Source organism: Periplaneta americana, chromosome 3, assembly GCF_040183065.1.
Source record: "Periplaneta americana isolate PAMFEO1 chromosome 3, P.americana_PAMFEO1_priV1, whole genome shotgun sequence".
Classification (NCBI taxonomy): domain Eukaryota; kingdom Metazoa; phylum Arthropoda; class Insecta; order Blattodea; family Blattidae; genus Periplaneta; species Periplaneta americana.
Window position 1 is genome coordinate 163,979,043 of NC_091119.1, and position 14,319 is coordinate 163,993,361.

The window sequence follows — 14,319 nt, forward strand, 5'->3', positions numbered from 1 at the left end:
GATTCTTGTACCCAGAAAGGTGAACATTATTTTCGTCATGCGTTTTAATAAAAAAATAAGATCAACATAACTTTTTCTTATTATCTCTTATTGGCGCATTTTTTTTACTGGACTACAGTCTAAACCACCACCATTCACCGCCGATTCGTTTTCGTCCCGTGCGAGGGAGCGGTTGGATGTCCCCACTGGAATCTCATGCTACGACCGGTCATAATGCCGGTAAGTTGTACTTGACGCGCGCTGTAGTAGGCCGTAATAGCAATGCTAGTAATGGGAATAGTAGTAATCGTAATAAAATGTAAATTGTAGCAATAACAATAACAACAATAGGCCTAGTAGCAATAGGTAACAGGAATAGTAGTAATTGTAATAAAATATGAATTATAGAAATAACTTTAATAGCAATAGTAGCAATGACAACAGAAATTGTGGTAATAGTAATGATAGTTATATTCTAATATTAACTGTAGTAAGAGAAATAGTAATAATTGTAATAATTAGGGCTAGAATTCTTAGGTAAATAAATATTTTATTTGCACTATAATAGAAATTCGTAATTGTGTTTTAAGTTTCGGACAAGGTCACCTGAGCATATATTTTAAATCTTATTTCACATAATGAGACATATTTTGAATTTTTAAAATGTAAATACATATTTTTTAATATTCACGTAAAACACATAAAAATTAAGTTTTCACCAAATAATTTTCGACAATAGCCCCATTTCAGATTAATCAACCGAATGTTCAGTGCAGTTGCTTAGACGTGACAGCTGGCAACTGTTTCTCGGAATTGCCTATCTGTGAACCTGTGGAACTGCAGTCTGCTGTCTCACCACAAGCGATAAGAGCTGTCACTACTAAAAAATTGTACTGTAACTAACACACGTAAACATTGATGTGTCATTTAAAGTGCTTTATAAGTTTAGTTATCATAACACTGATTCAGGAAGCAATTACAATTTCATAAACATCAGCTGCCTCTATTTCCGTTTCCAATTGCAGTTTTTTATTATTATGATCTCCATCCTATCCTCTTATCATTGTGAATTCTATGTATATAGTTGCCTTCCCCGTAGATGATGGATCGTCCTTTGTCTCTAAACTTTATGACTGATAGAGATGATATTCTTTGCCTCATGATTAGTACACTTCTATTTTCCCCGTCTTCTTACACTTGAACTCTAATTCTATTAAAATACTCTTTAAACTAGTGCCTCCCCCACAAACCAATGATGGGTGATTTCACGTAAAATGGGTAATAACTTCGAAATTGTAGAAGAAATGTTTTGCAAAAGACACGATTCGTGGATCGTTCGTTGTATCACGCATTTCTCAAAGTCATCAATATTAATAGCGGTCTTTTGCCATCTTACTTACTTACTTACTGGCTTTTAAGGAACCCGGAGGTTCATTGCCGCCCTCACATAAGCCCGCCATTGGTCCCTATCCTGAGAAAGATTAATCCATTCTCTATCATCATATCCCACCTCCCTCAAATCCATTTTAATATTATCTTCCCATCTACGTCTCGGCCTCCCTAAAGGTCTTTTTCCCTCCGGCCTCCCAACTAACGCTTTATATGCATTTCTGGATTCGCCCATACGTGCTACATGCCCTGCCCATCTTATTCCTTTGCTGTGGTCGTGCCAGAGAATCAGTCCCATTCGAGGCTTATTTGAAGGATTCGTAACAAGCTGTTTTTTACGGTGATAGGTTGTTAGCCCTTCGCCTAACCCTCAAGCTGGAGGACCACCCCTCATCGGCTGTCCGCGACTGCTTATTCAATATATTCTCAGCTACCCTCCATATCTGGAGGCCGTCTCGTCGATCCACAACCTGAGGACGCGCCATGTCGTGGTGATAGGGTCCCACAATACATGGGGTCTTTTGCCATTTACAGTTTTTTTCCTGATGCACTCATTGATGTTCCTTCATCTCCATAATATTTCTGTTCAGGCGAAATCCTCTTCACCTTTGTTAGAGAGACGTTTCCCCCTGCTAGTCTCTGTATCTTATTTTTTACTACTTTGCTAATTTCTTCATAAAATTGTATAAATTGAGAACGATCTCTCTTGTTCATCTCCCACTATAATTCAGTTTAAAAAGTATCGGCGGCATCTCACCCACAGGTCAATTTCTTCTAAGCAACTGAGCATACTTTTGTTTAGTGTTGTTGCTCCTCCCCCGTCTACCCCAGTCCATTGCTTGACCCACCCCTGCAGAGAACCACCACCATAAAGACTCGCTTACTAAATTTTTCTTTCCTCACAAGTGCCAAAAATATCTGCGACACTTGTATCAGTGTGAGAATGTCAGTACCGTTTGTTTTGGCGCATATCGCACCATCTCGCTATTACCAATTTCATTGACGTTAAATAATCCAGTAGTTGAGAGAGCATCGTTAAATAAGCAAGTAAGAATATATCAATATCAACAGCAGTAATTGCAAGTACAGCAGAACCTCGATTATCTGTCACCCTATTAACCGACTGGCGGATTATCCGACTGTCTTTCTCTCGCTCCTTTTTTTTTTTTTTTTCTAGAGTGTTATTACAAACATTTACACTTAGGCCTACACAGTTTTGGTCTACTGTTCGAGTTGCCGTACTCTACAACTTCTAAATAAAATGTATTCCACGAGTGTCGAAAGAAAACGTGTTGTGCTAAGTATCGAACAAAATGTAAATAATTAGGCTAAGTGGTTTCGGGAAAGAGAAATTGTGAGTCATTTCGCATCACAATACGAGACTGATGTTACAACTATGAGAAAGCCATTAGAATTCCATGTCAATCAAACTATCTTGAACAGTGTCGATCTCTTTTCAATCACAGATATTAACTGTCAAAAATTTATATATATATATATATATATATACGACCTAGTCCTTTACACTCGACAAAATATAGACAATTACGCATTAATAGCCAATATACATGATCATGAAATTAGAAATAGTGAACAAATTAATATCCCATACTGTAGATTACATAAAACTAGTATAAATATTTCTGTTATGGGGATGAAATTATATATAAACTTCCCAGTCAATATTATAAGTTACCAACCAATAGTTTCAAAGCTAGATTTTATAATTGGCTTTTAATTAATTCTTTCTACTCTGTAGATGAGTTTCTTAACATAAATTCATACGAGATTGTTTTTTAATAAATAAAGTTATTTACATTTAGTTACAATTATTACATTAAGAGTGAAGTGTTTTCATTTATTTTAGAGTTTCAAAATGTTTTGTGTTTTCATTTTAATTCAACTTTACTGTTTTCAATTATATGTGTATTTTCAAATGTATGTTTTTTCCCACCCTTTTGTATTATTGTGACGAAGCCTATCACTGTATGTTTAATGGCTTAATAAATTGAATTGAATTGATTTAATAAAAATCAAGGATAAAGGACATACAGTATCTAAATCTACAACATGAGACCTTTACTATTCCTTTCTTTCCTCTAACAGCCATTACAAGGAGTTTTTTTTACTTCTTAAAAACACGTCTTTGACAACAGAATTTGGTCCACACCTGTGGAGTAACGGTTAGCGCGTCTGGCCGCGAAACCAGGTGGCCCGGGTTCGAGTTCCGGGGCAAGTTACCTGGTTGAGGTTTTTCCGGTTTTTTCCCTCAACCCAATACGAGCAAATGCTGGGTAACTTTCGGTGCTGGACCCCGGACTCATTTCACCGTCATTATCACCTTCATCCCATCCAGACGCTAAATAGCCTGAGATGTTGATACAGCGTCGTAAAATAACCTAATAAAAAAACAACAGAACTTAAATTAATGAACTTCTGATTCACTACCAAGTGTATTAAACACAAGACCACGGAGAAAATAACGAAAGTTCAGTGTTATTCACTTAATTTACGAAAACATTTTATGGTACGGATTATCCGATTTTTCGATTAACCGTTCAGTCAACCTTCTTCATTACCACGGATAATAGGGGTTTTACTGTAGTGATAGTAGTAATTTCTTATAAATTTATTGCCGTAATCAATCATTTTGGAAACCTGCGGACTGTCCGGACCAGAGTAAACGAATCACAGGAAATCCCCGACTGACAAGCATTCTTCGCTCGTAAAATTTGAACAGCTGATTCTTGTGCGTTGCAACTGGAGGACTGTGGGGGGGGGGGGGCGCAAGGTGATGGAGGAGCGCCTCGGCACCACTTCCGCGCTGCCGCAACTTACCACCGAGTCAATGTAGCGTTTACTTCTACTTCTTCTCCCTCTATTTCGCATTTTTCCCATTCACACGTTCCCCCACCGCCGCCGCCCCCCCCCCCACCCTGCGCCCCGCACACTCTCAGTGGCTCGCCCGGCCTGCCGGCTCGCAGCTCACAGCACGCTCCAGTTCCGCTCACCGCAACACCATCGCCGAACCTGTCTGTTTCGGGGGGAGGGCCCCACTGCCACACTTGTCGTCCGTCTGTGCAGTCAACTGTCACGACTTGGTCCACCTCGACGACGACGACGACGACGACGTCGACGTCGGTCTCCAGGAGCGTCGCGTCTCCGTCTTTCTCCCGCGCCCACTCGTCCGGAAGAGAAAGGGCACCCCAAAAAGTCATCCAACCAGGTAATCATAGAAGAAGAGAAAGTTCGAGCTGGGAGGGGAGGGCGACCAATAAACTTTATAAAAAAATCTCCCGTGCTGCCAATTTGTGCCCGTGTGAGTTGTTTCTAGTTCTCTCTTGTTTTATATTTAATTTAACTCCCATGCTGCTTTTGTTCCGCAACGTTGAACAATTGCCCTACCGTTCCATTGATGGGATTCCTTCTTTCTTTTTTTTTTTTTCCAGTCGTGTACTATATTAAACCGCAAAACTCGGGTCTCAACCCTGCGACAGTTTGCCGACTAGAAATTGTGCCGTGCTTCATTCCATTTGTGGATACTAACGATTTTAACAGACTTTCAATTTATTCATCATGATTACATGCACCGAGTTATAAAAGTCTGTAAGGTTACAAAATAATTACCACTCTTTCATATAACAATTTAAACAACTTCGTCATAATCATTTTACTTCTTAGTTTAAAAGAAACTTCCATTCTTTCTGTTATTTACAATGATGTGGTCAAAAACAAGTAGACTATGTCACAGAGTGACTCTTATATAAGTGAACCCAGTGTCTTTATTCACAAACAAATGAAGGCAAAATTGTAAAATGTTAAAATTTGGAGAAAACTTATCTTGGTTCATGTGAAACACGTACACTTCACATCAGTCATTTGAAAAGAATCCGTGTTATATTTTCCTTTTATAACTAATTTTTTGCACGATCGTGTTTTTTTGCTGTATTTACAGCATTTACTTGTTGCTAGGGAAACCATTCTTCATAACTGTACTGAAATAGATTCATTACACTGCACTTATTGTTACTTAGTTGTCAATACAGTGTAGTTTTGCGAAGCTTTGGAATAATATTGTTTTAAATTTTCAATGCAAAATATAGGCTATTGTATTTGCAATTTTTAAAATACGATCGTGCTAAAAATTTTGTACAATACACGTTTGTGAAGTGCATTACAAAATCTCGGAAAGTGAAAAACCCGCTTTACTCATTTTTGAAACTTTTCCTCGATTTTATGAAAAGCGCTTCTCAACCTTGTATCATAATAGCCTATACTATATCAGCTGAGATTCTATAAGAATTACTTTGTAGGCTACGATCAAACTTTTTCTGTGTACACTGTTTCATTTCGTGGTAATTTATATTATACTTTTTGTACACCAATATTATAAACAGTGTTTATTGTCGCTCAAAATGGCTTATGAAATAACATTTTAGGCTATGTTAAGCGAGTAATAAATATTGCCATAGCAACAATTACGTCATTTACTAGTTTGTATAGCCGACTTATAAAAATGCTACGACACAAAGTAAAGCAAAGAATTTCTAAACGAAAATGAATATTTTATTGATCAATAACATAGGCTAAACCTTCTTCTGAATATTAAAATTGAACGTAACAAAAATGAAGTGTAAAATTTAATGAACAGTTCAAATTCAATAAAATTATGCCAGAAATACTGTTTCTGTAATCCTTCGCTTTCGTGATCTCAAACAATTTAAGAAATTTCTCTTTCTCTGTTTCTTATATTTCACGAGATTTTTGAGGGGAATTAAACATAATTTTGTTTTATTAAGCTTCTTCTAAAATATCTCCTCGTAAATTGACTTCCATATTTAGCAACAATTTCAATAAAATCAACATACTAAACAATGGCGTGAGGAGTATATTGCTGACTTTTGTTTCAAGATAAATATTTCAGATCTTATTTACCTATATTTTCATCTTTATTAGTATTCTGTTATAGGCTAATAACTTACTATTGTACAAATAAAATAGCGTATGAACCTCGTTCATAATAGTGTAGATCTATACAGCTAATGAATTCCTAAACTTTAAATTCATGCAATATAAGTAAAGCCTATAACATTATAAACATCATAAGTTAATTTCATAATAATATACCATCATGTATTAATCTATCAACAAAATTGCGCTCTTGCATAAATTAAATTACGATTTTGTAAGAGTCGCTGCAGTTTTAGTAAAATATTATACGTATAGGGCCTATGATTCTTCCTAAAATCACACACAGTGTGAAAATCCATCTTCTCAAAATTATGTCGTATTTGCTTCACATATGATATCCATGGTGTATACACAACTTCAAACCACACATTTCCATGGATTGACTCTAAAATATAAGCTATAGACCTATTTTCTTTGTGTGTGCAACATTAAGACTCATAATCATAAACGAAGAGTTGTTTATTACCCACTTTTTCGAAAACTTAAGTTCCTATATTACACGTAACATTTTAAATACATATAGTTATAATCAAATGCAATTGTAAACAAATAAAATTTTCTTTGAGTACGCATACTTAATGTAAATTTGACTTTTTTCTTTTTCTGTAAATCCAATTATAAGACAATGAATGTATGTGAAAGTATATTACGGCTTTACATATTATAGAATTATAGTGTTGTGCATAAAATATTTGTAAAAAGTTACTTTAGCATAATTGTTAGATGAAATCACTTGCAAGTTCTCGATTCGCCGACACTTCGACGTCTCAAAATTGTTTCGCGCCTCGGTTATTTTCTGATGCTCACGATTTGTACAGTTTCAACTCATCACAATTTTATGCATTAATATTTAATCCTCAGTTCGGCTCTAAAGTATCTCTAGTTTGATATACCAATTTAAACAAGTCCATAATAAAGTTTTTGTTTCGTGATTTTAATAAACTTTCAGTTCTCTGTTAGTTACATGTTTAAATATGTGTAATTACTATAAAAACGATTTTCCTCTCTACGATTGTTTTATTTTTTTTAATAAACTCAGTGTAAAGACTATGAACTTCATTAATAAATTATCCTACGATGTTCTAACATCATCAGTTTGACAAGAATATGTACAAATAGTTTCTTAAAAGGACATGAACAGAGTGTCTGACTCAAGCAGTTAATAAATTGTTTTAGGCATCACGCACAACATGGCTAGGGGTGGACACTTTTTGTTGCTGGAATTCTCTAATTCGCAGCGTTTGTATTTCAGTTTTAATAATGATTGAAAACAGCGAAAATAATAAATACAGTAAACACAGACGGAAGGACTAATAAATATATTGATTCATGCGAGTAAAGAAACATTAATTTCTAATACGCAGATCTCTCAAGGTAGTTAATGGCTCTCAGCTAGAGAAATGGGTTCTATGAATATTTCGACTGCTTGTGAGGGTTCGATCCTCGGTTCTTCTTTTCGAACTTTTTAATTTCGAGCTCCGATTCCAGTGAGTCTAGAATCTAGAACGTTCTAGTTAAAACTACTTTACAACGGCAAAATGTAATCTATCGAAACATCATATGAACCACAATGTTCCACAAAAGTACCTATGAAAGCTCGAATTCTGCCTTCGGTATTCATTCACGTATCGAATCTTTGAAACTCTGAAACTCGTGACAGCAAATGTGAAAATCAGCCAGAAAAGAATTGAATGTAACATGTTCCAGCAAACAGAATTCATCAATATGATCCAACTCCATGCGGGTTGTCATCGATCTAGTATGTCGTAGGCCATATGTTCTGTCATAGTCTGAATCCAAGGTTTTTCTTAGTCTACTCGGGTTGTGACGTTCTCATTGTAGTGTCGCTAGGAATGATATACTCAAAATATCTTTAAATGATCGAATGAATGAACTGTGTTAAACCTCCAACCTGTCTGTTTTTAAAGGTACTTTTTTATTTTGTCCGTTAGTTATTCCGAATGAAATAAACCAAATTAATCTGAGAGATTAGACATAACTTACGCTTTAATAAATAATATCGGGCCCTTAAAAAGAGCAAATAATTCAATAAAACACTATCCAATGATAAACGCGACTATAAAAAACGTTGAAAAGCAGAAAGAAAATAAATAATTAACAGGTTGACTATAAAAGTTTAACATTAAATTATCATACGAAGACATTCACATGGACGCTAATATACACCCCTGATTTCGCCTGCGAAACCATTAAATACCTCCCACATGTCTGGACTGATATTTGGGCTGACTAACCAAAACTGAACGGCTTAAATGGACGGAGTTACGCAATAGGAGAGCAAGCGCCAAAAATCAGTTTCGAGATATTGGCCATTGAAATAAATTTGTTTTTTTTTTTAATAAGTTATTTTATGCAAGAAATATGCCTATTATAACATTCATACTATTATAAAAAATATAATAAATAATGCCAAAAAACTAATCGATTTTTAATAAGAGCCCAGCAGTTGAATTAATATTTCAAAGCAAAATAAATAAATTAATTTTATGTAGGCTAATAAACGAATTGTTGCTTATTAATAGCAGCAAAAGTCAGATATCGCATTCTTGATTTTTCCGAGTTAAATTAGCCTGCCATCATCAAATTTGTGCAAATATCTCTTTTTTTTTTCTTTTTATTCAAATTATTGTTTGGTCTATTATTGAGTAACTCCTTCCAAATCAGACACCCTGTACATGATCCCATAAAAAATCGTTATAAATTTGCTAATATTTAAATTTCAGATGTACAAAAAGCTAAAGCCATAATTTGATGTAATCTGTATAGCGTTATAATTAATAGCTATTTCAGCAACATTTTAAGGGATGAGACGTAACTTTTAGGTAAATGGTCTTTTCTTCACTCATTATGACATAATTTTTCTGGTTGAGTGGAAGAGAAGGCCTTACGGCCTTAACTCTGCCAGCTAAAATAAATCATCATTATTATCATAACATCTTTTAAAACTTCTTAAATTTGCATATAGTTCACATACCTCAAATACACTACAAATTATTACAAAACTTAAATTTTGTGTAGATTTTCAGAACCCAACGCGATATTGATGTAAGAATTTCAAGTATTTTTATGGAATTTAAAAATTTTAATTTGAATGATTTTTGTGATAAAATTATATATATATTTTTTCAATATTACTAATCACCAAACAGTTTTACCAGTCTAATGGCCCATGTTAAACATTATCTTGTTAAGAACTAGACTTACCAATAAAAATCAAGCTGCTTACACAATTTAGTTTTGAGGTATATGCGCATACGTAAGGTTAAACAGAAAAATTATGCATAAAAAGTTATATCATGCCTTAAAATATTCCTAAATGCTTCATTACAATACCGTAAAAATTATATTAAATTATATCTGCCGCTTTCTAAAGGCCCTACATCTCCAGTTCAAATATTATCAGATTTATAATGACATAATCTGCTACTGGTAAGCCTGCATTATTTTGCAATATCAAAACGACTTTGCGTTTCATACATATCGTCTTTGATTTTATGAAACCTCCTATGTGACGGTACACAGCATAATTTTTTAGGAGGAGGAAAAAATTAATTAAACATCAATAGATCTACACTGATCCTCGATATGTCCATCATCTTTACCAACGTTTTCTACGGAATTATCTAAAATTCTTATGTAGACCAATTGATATTTAATTATTTTTTTCTTACTCCTGAAAAAATGATTAGCGGTTGATTCGGTCTCACATTTTCGGTAAACAGATAATTAGGTAACAGATATATGGATACCTGACACTTAGGCCACGTTTCTTCGGTCATTGGTATCTTTGGGTCACTGCATATTTGGGTAATTATGGCATATTGGTACCTACTTCAATCAATATCCCTCAAAATAAAATGAAATGGAATTATTTTTATTGCAAGCAACTGCACAGAAATTTACTGCCCGAATAGGTACTATTCCGTTTCTTCATCTTCACTACCACTATCAGCCGCACGCTCACTGGGGTTGATCTTCAGTTTATAGGCCAGTACCCTTAAATAACCATACAACTGTTCTCTGGTGTTGTAATCCTGGTATCTTCCCACACTGAACACGATTTGCCCCTGGTTCTTGATGTATTTTATGTTCAGGACAGGCCTTACGTTTCTTTGCAAATAGTTTTTTCCGTTGCTAGAATAGTAATATACGTTACAAGAGCGGTATGTTGACGTTTTCATGGTCGACGAAAAGATTGAAAAAGCGAAACGTAGTTGAGCTTTTTTAATTTCCGATAACATGAAAACAAACATACCGCTCGTGTATCGTACATTATTTTGTGCGAAGATCGTTTATTACATACCTGAAAGACGAATTTCTAATTAGTTGCAATGAAATCTCCATGTTGGTTTCTTTTTAATGACGGCAACTTCGGAAAACCAAAATACCTTTCTTCAACATTGTTGCTATAAAATGTTTTCTGTGTTTACTATACTCCAGCAGGCCGTGATATAAGTCTGTCTTTTTTCCTCCCAGTCTATAAATGCGAACTTAAAACAAACGGTAAGGTTATGTAATGATTTATTTTTCATTTTAATATTTTAACAATATTATTTATATAACATATTGCAGTAATAACATCCGCATCTGGAATCTTGTTGATTTTTTCACGGCTTCCTTAATGTTACTTGTATCAGGAATGCAATAAGTTTCGTGGAGTGGTAGACTTTACTTAATTTTTGCAAATATTTAAAAACAATAATTAACATTGCAATTTAGGTGAAATTGCAGTGGTAAGTTTCCAATTTATAATTATTACTATGTTAAACGTCTCTAAAAATAATATGTTAAAAGCCTAAAGCAGTAAAATGAATGTCGCGCTTAAGCGGTAAGAAGAGGGAAATTGTTGTGTGTGTTACGTTGGGAATACTGAATGTGGTATTTCACACTTACCGCGTATTGGTTCTGTGCGGAAAACAAGCAAATAGGCACGATCTCGCACAAAATGATTTTACTTCTACTCAGAATTTTTATTGCATTTTGCAAATTGTTTTTCCCGTTGCTAGGAAATGTAATTTAAATTAAATTTATTTCATAAGCAATGACCAAGCAACGTGACTGAAGCAAAGCAATGACAAAAATGATGAAGTGATCCAAGTGACCGAATTGCTGTACCAAAAAATTCGTGGTACGGAATGTCTTATTTACCTAAATGGTCTAGTACCAAAAATGAAAAGTGACCCAAAAGATGGACCGAAACAGCCTGAAACGTAAAAAATTGCGCTCTGCACTATTACATAGAAGGAACCACAAAATCAACGACGATATGTTTATAAAAGTTTCAGACGATCGCAATTCTATGTACTGAGTTTGTAATTGTTTCATATGATTCTGAATTCATGCTGTCATATATTGTATATGGCGAACTAAGTGACTTCGTTATAAGCAACTCAACACATGTTTTCTACTTTTTTAAAACTTACATTTCTCTGTTATAATACGTTCCTTTCATAGACATTCAATTACCTTTAAATAGCATAGACAGCGAAAAAATATAGTTTATGTAATAAGAAAGTACGGTCTTATGACATTTTATATTATCATAATAATTCGTTGGTGAGCGGACAAAAGGGGATAAGTCACCTTTCAGTCAAAATTGAGTTAAGTTAACATTTCGATAAATAAATGTGAGAAGAACATTGAGTAGAATGCGCTAAGGTATAGCTTTGAAATTAAAGATGAAAGAGAATTGCGCTTATTGAGTGAAAATTGTTTGAGCGATCCTACGTATTTCGTAAAGTGTGTGTGTGTGTTTTTGCAATTATTTCAAAACTTAGTTTTGGTGACTTATCCTCTTTTGTAAGAAGTTGTTCTAGCATAGTTTTAATTTCGAAGCATATGAAAATTCTCAACTCCCCGTGTAAAAAATGTTCGTGTTTCTGACATCTATCGCTACTTATAGGCCTATTTCCACGTTAATTCCATGAAAATTGAGTCGTAGTTATTACTAGGATCTTAAAATGGCCATAGTTTCACTGCGTGTACGAAGTTAAGCAACTTAGCATAAGAACTCAACATGTAGTGTTCTACCTTTTCCGAAAATTACATTTTCAGATAGGCCTATATGCAACATGTTAATAATAATCATATTTAAAATCAAATGTAGTTCAAGGAGTAACAGCATACATTTCCCTTGAGTACGCACGTTTAATGAAAATTTAATTTTTATATCTCTATAGGCTTTATTTAGTAATAAGTGTATGACTTTATGCGAAAAATATTGAGATTTTGTAAAACGTTTTCATGACTATGAAAATAAGTGCAAGTAAGATATTGTAAAACAAAATATTAACACACAGAGTGCAATTCTAGTTTTATTTTACAGTCAAGTGTAGATGTAACGAACAATAATTTAAGGAATTTTTCAGTTCAACGAAAAAATGAAAAATCACCGTACTTGTCCCCATAAAATTCAGTGTTAAATAATGTAATCTCTACCAGAACAGAAAGAAAAGGAATATCCTCTTGATCAAAATATGACTGATTGAAAGAATTCTTTGTGTATTTTCTTTTACTCAACACCGCAAATGCATATCGGACCCTAATTCAATGAGCGTATTGTTCATTCCTGTCCTCCCAACGACATTTCTTCCCCTACGTCAGTGTCCTAAAAGCGAATCTTTTGTCACGAATGGAATCGTACTAACCGAACACAGGTTATGTATCAGCAGGGAGCTATTTTGTTTTTCCCGTATGTTCAAGAACTTTAAATGTGTCGCTAGAAAAGAATTTTAGAATTCTGTATGCACCGAATATTTTAGTACCCTCTGAAACAATTTTACGCCGACTTTGTTCTATAAATTTTATTGTACTATCTCATTGTCTCAGGAGATTCCGATTGACCACAATTTCAGGAATATCCTCAGACAAAGTATGTCAATCAATGTAACCGCCAAGAGAAAATGTTCCCCTTCAAGGAAAAGTGAAAAGTTTTAGAAATAGACAAAGGAAGGAAGAAGTCCAAAATAGCGAAGAAATATTCCACCAATGCGTCTACATTTTCATCATTCACTATTATATTGCATGACCTGAAAATATCGTTATGTTCTTATATTTTATTTAATCAGTTTAACGAAATTGGTGTAACGAAAGATTTAACTATCCTCATAAATTGTTTATGCCGAAATATGTATTTGCAAGTTCTGAACACTGAGATAATTGGGCGTCTCTTATATTGCAATATTTTGTGAATACTCATGGTTTTGCAGAGTTCCATATTATGACAATTCTATATACTGAGATGGCACAATAACCTGTTTGCATTAGTCTATTGTCCTTCGTTCCAAATACGAAGGTAAACAATTTCGTCATAAAGAATTAAACATGTTACTTTCTAATTTTTCAAAGAACGCACATTGCTCTGCTATTCTCAACAGATTTTAATGTGTACAATTTGTTTTGTGTGTGAACAAGTGTTTAATAAAGATTTCATGTTTAACCCTTAAATTCACAATGTATCCTGTAGGATACAACAGATTAATAGGCTATATGCTATAATTTTAATAGAACAATAGAAAAAATTGGTAGGAAAATTAAATTTAACCAAAATTTTACAATATTATAATATTGTACAACATATAAAATATGGACATTGCGATAGTTGTTTTCTTTACAGTCCGACACGGTTTAATAAACTAGTGTGAGAAATGAAGTTTTGCGAATTTAAGGGTTAATAGCGAATCTGATACAAATCTATACATTCATACAAAATGAATATTTATTGACTACAAAGGTGTTTTCACCCGGTGGTTACAGGAAAAGTAACGATACGACAGAAAAATTAAAGAAATGCAAAGTAATAATATAAGCAAAATAAGTCAACTACACAAATAATATAACAAAAAAATCAAAATAATAATACAATAAAAAACACAAAGTATTATGTTATTTTATGGAACTTCCGATAATTTGCGGATATACATGCGCCATTTCTTAAAAATACGGTATTTTACTGCAAAT

At 34.0% G+C, this 14,319-nt stretch overlaps 1 protein-coding gene across 2 annotated transcripts in view; it reads left to right on the forward strand.

The window, feature by feature from the left end:
- Positions 1-4,379: 4,379 nt before the first annotated feature.
- The window catches only part of LOC138696808 (paired box protein Pax-6-like), a 571,671-nt gene continuing 561,731 nt past the window's right edge, over positions 4,380-14,319 (forward strand). For both annotated transcript variants that reach the window (XM_069822225.1, XM_069822227.1), the window contains exon 1: positions 4,380-4,594. The gene's annotated coding sequence lies outside the window, so the exon portion shown is untranslated. The remainder of the gene's footprint in view (positions 4,595-14,319) is intronic.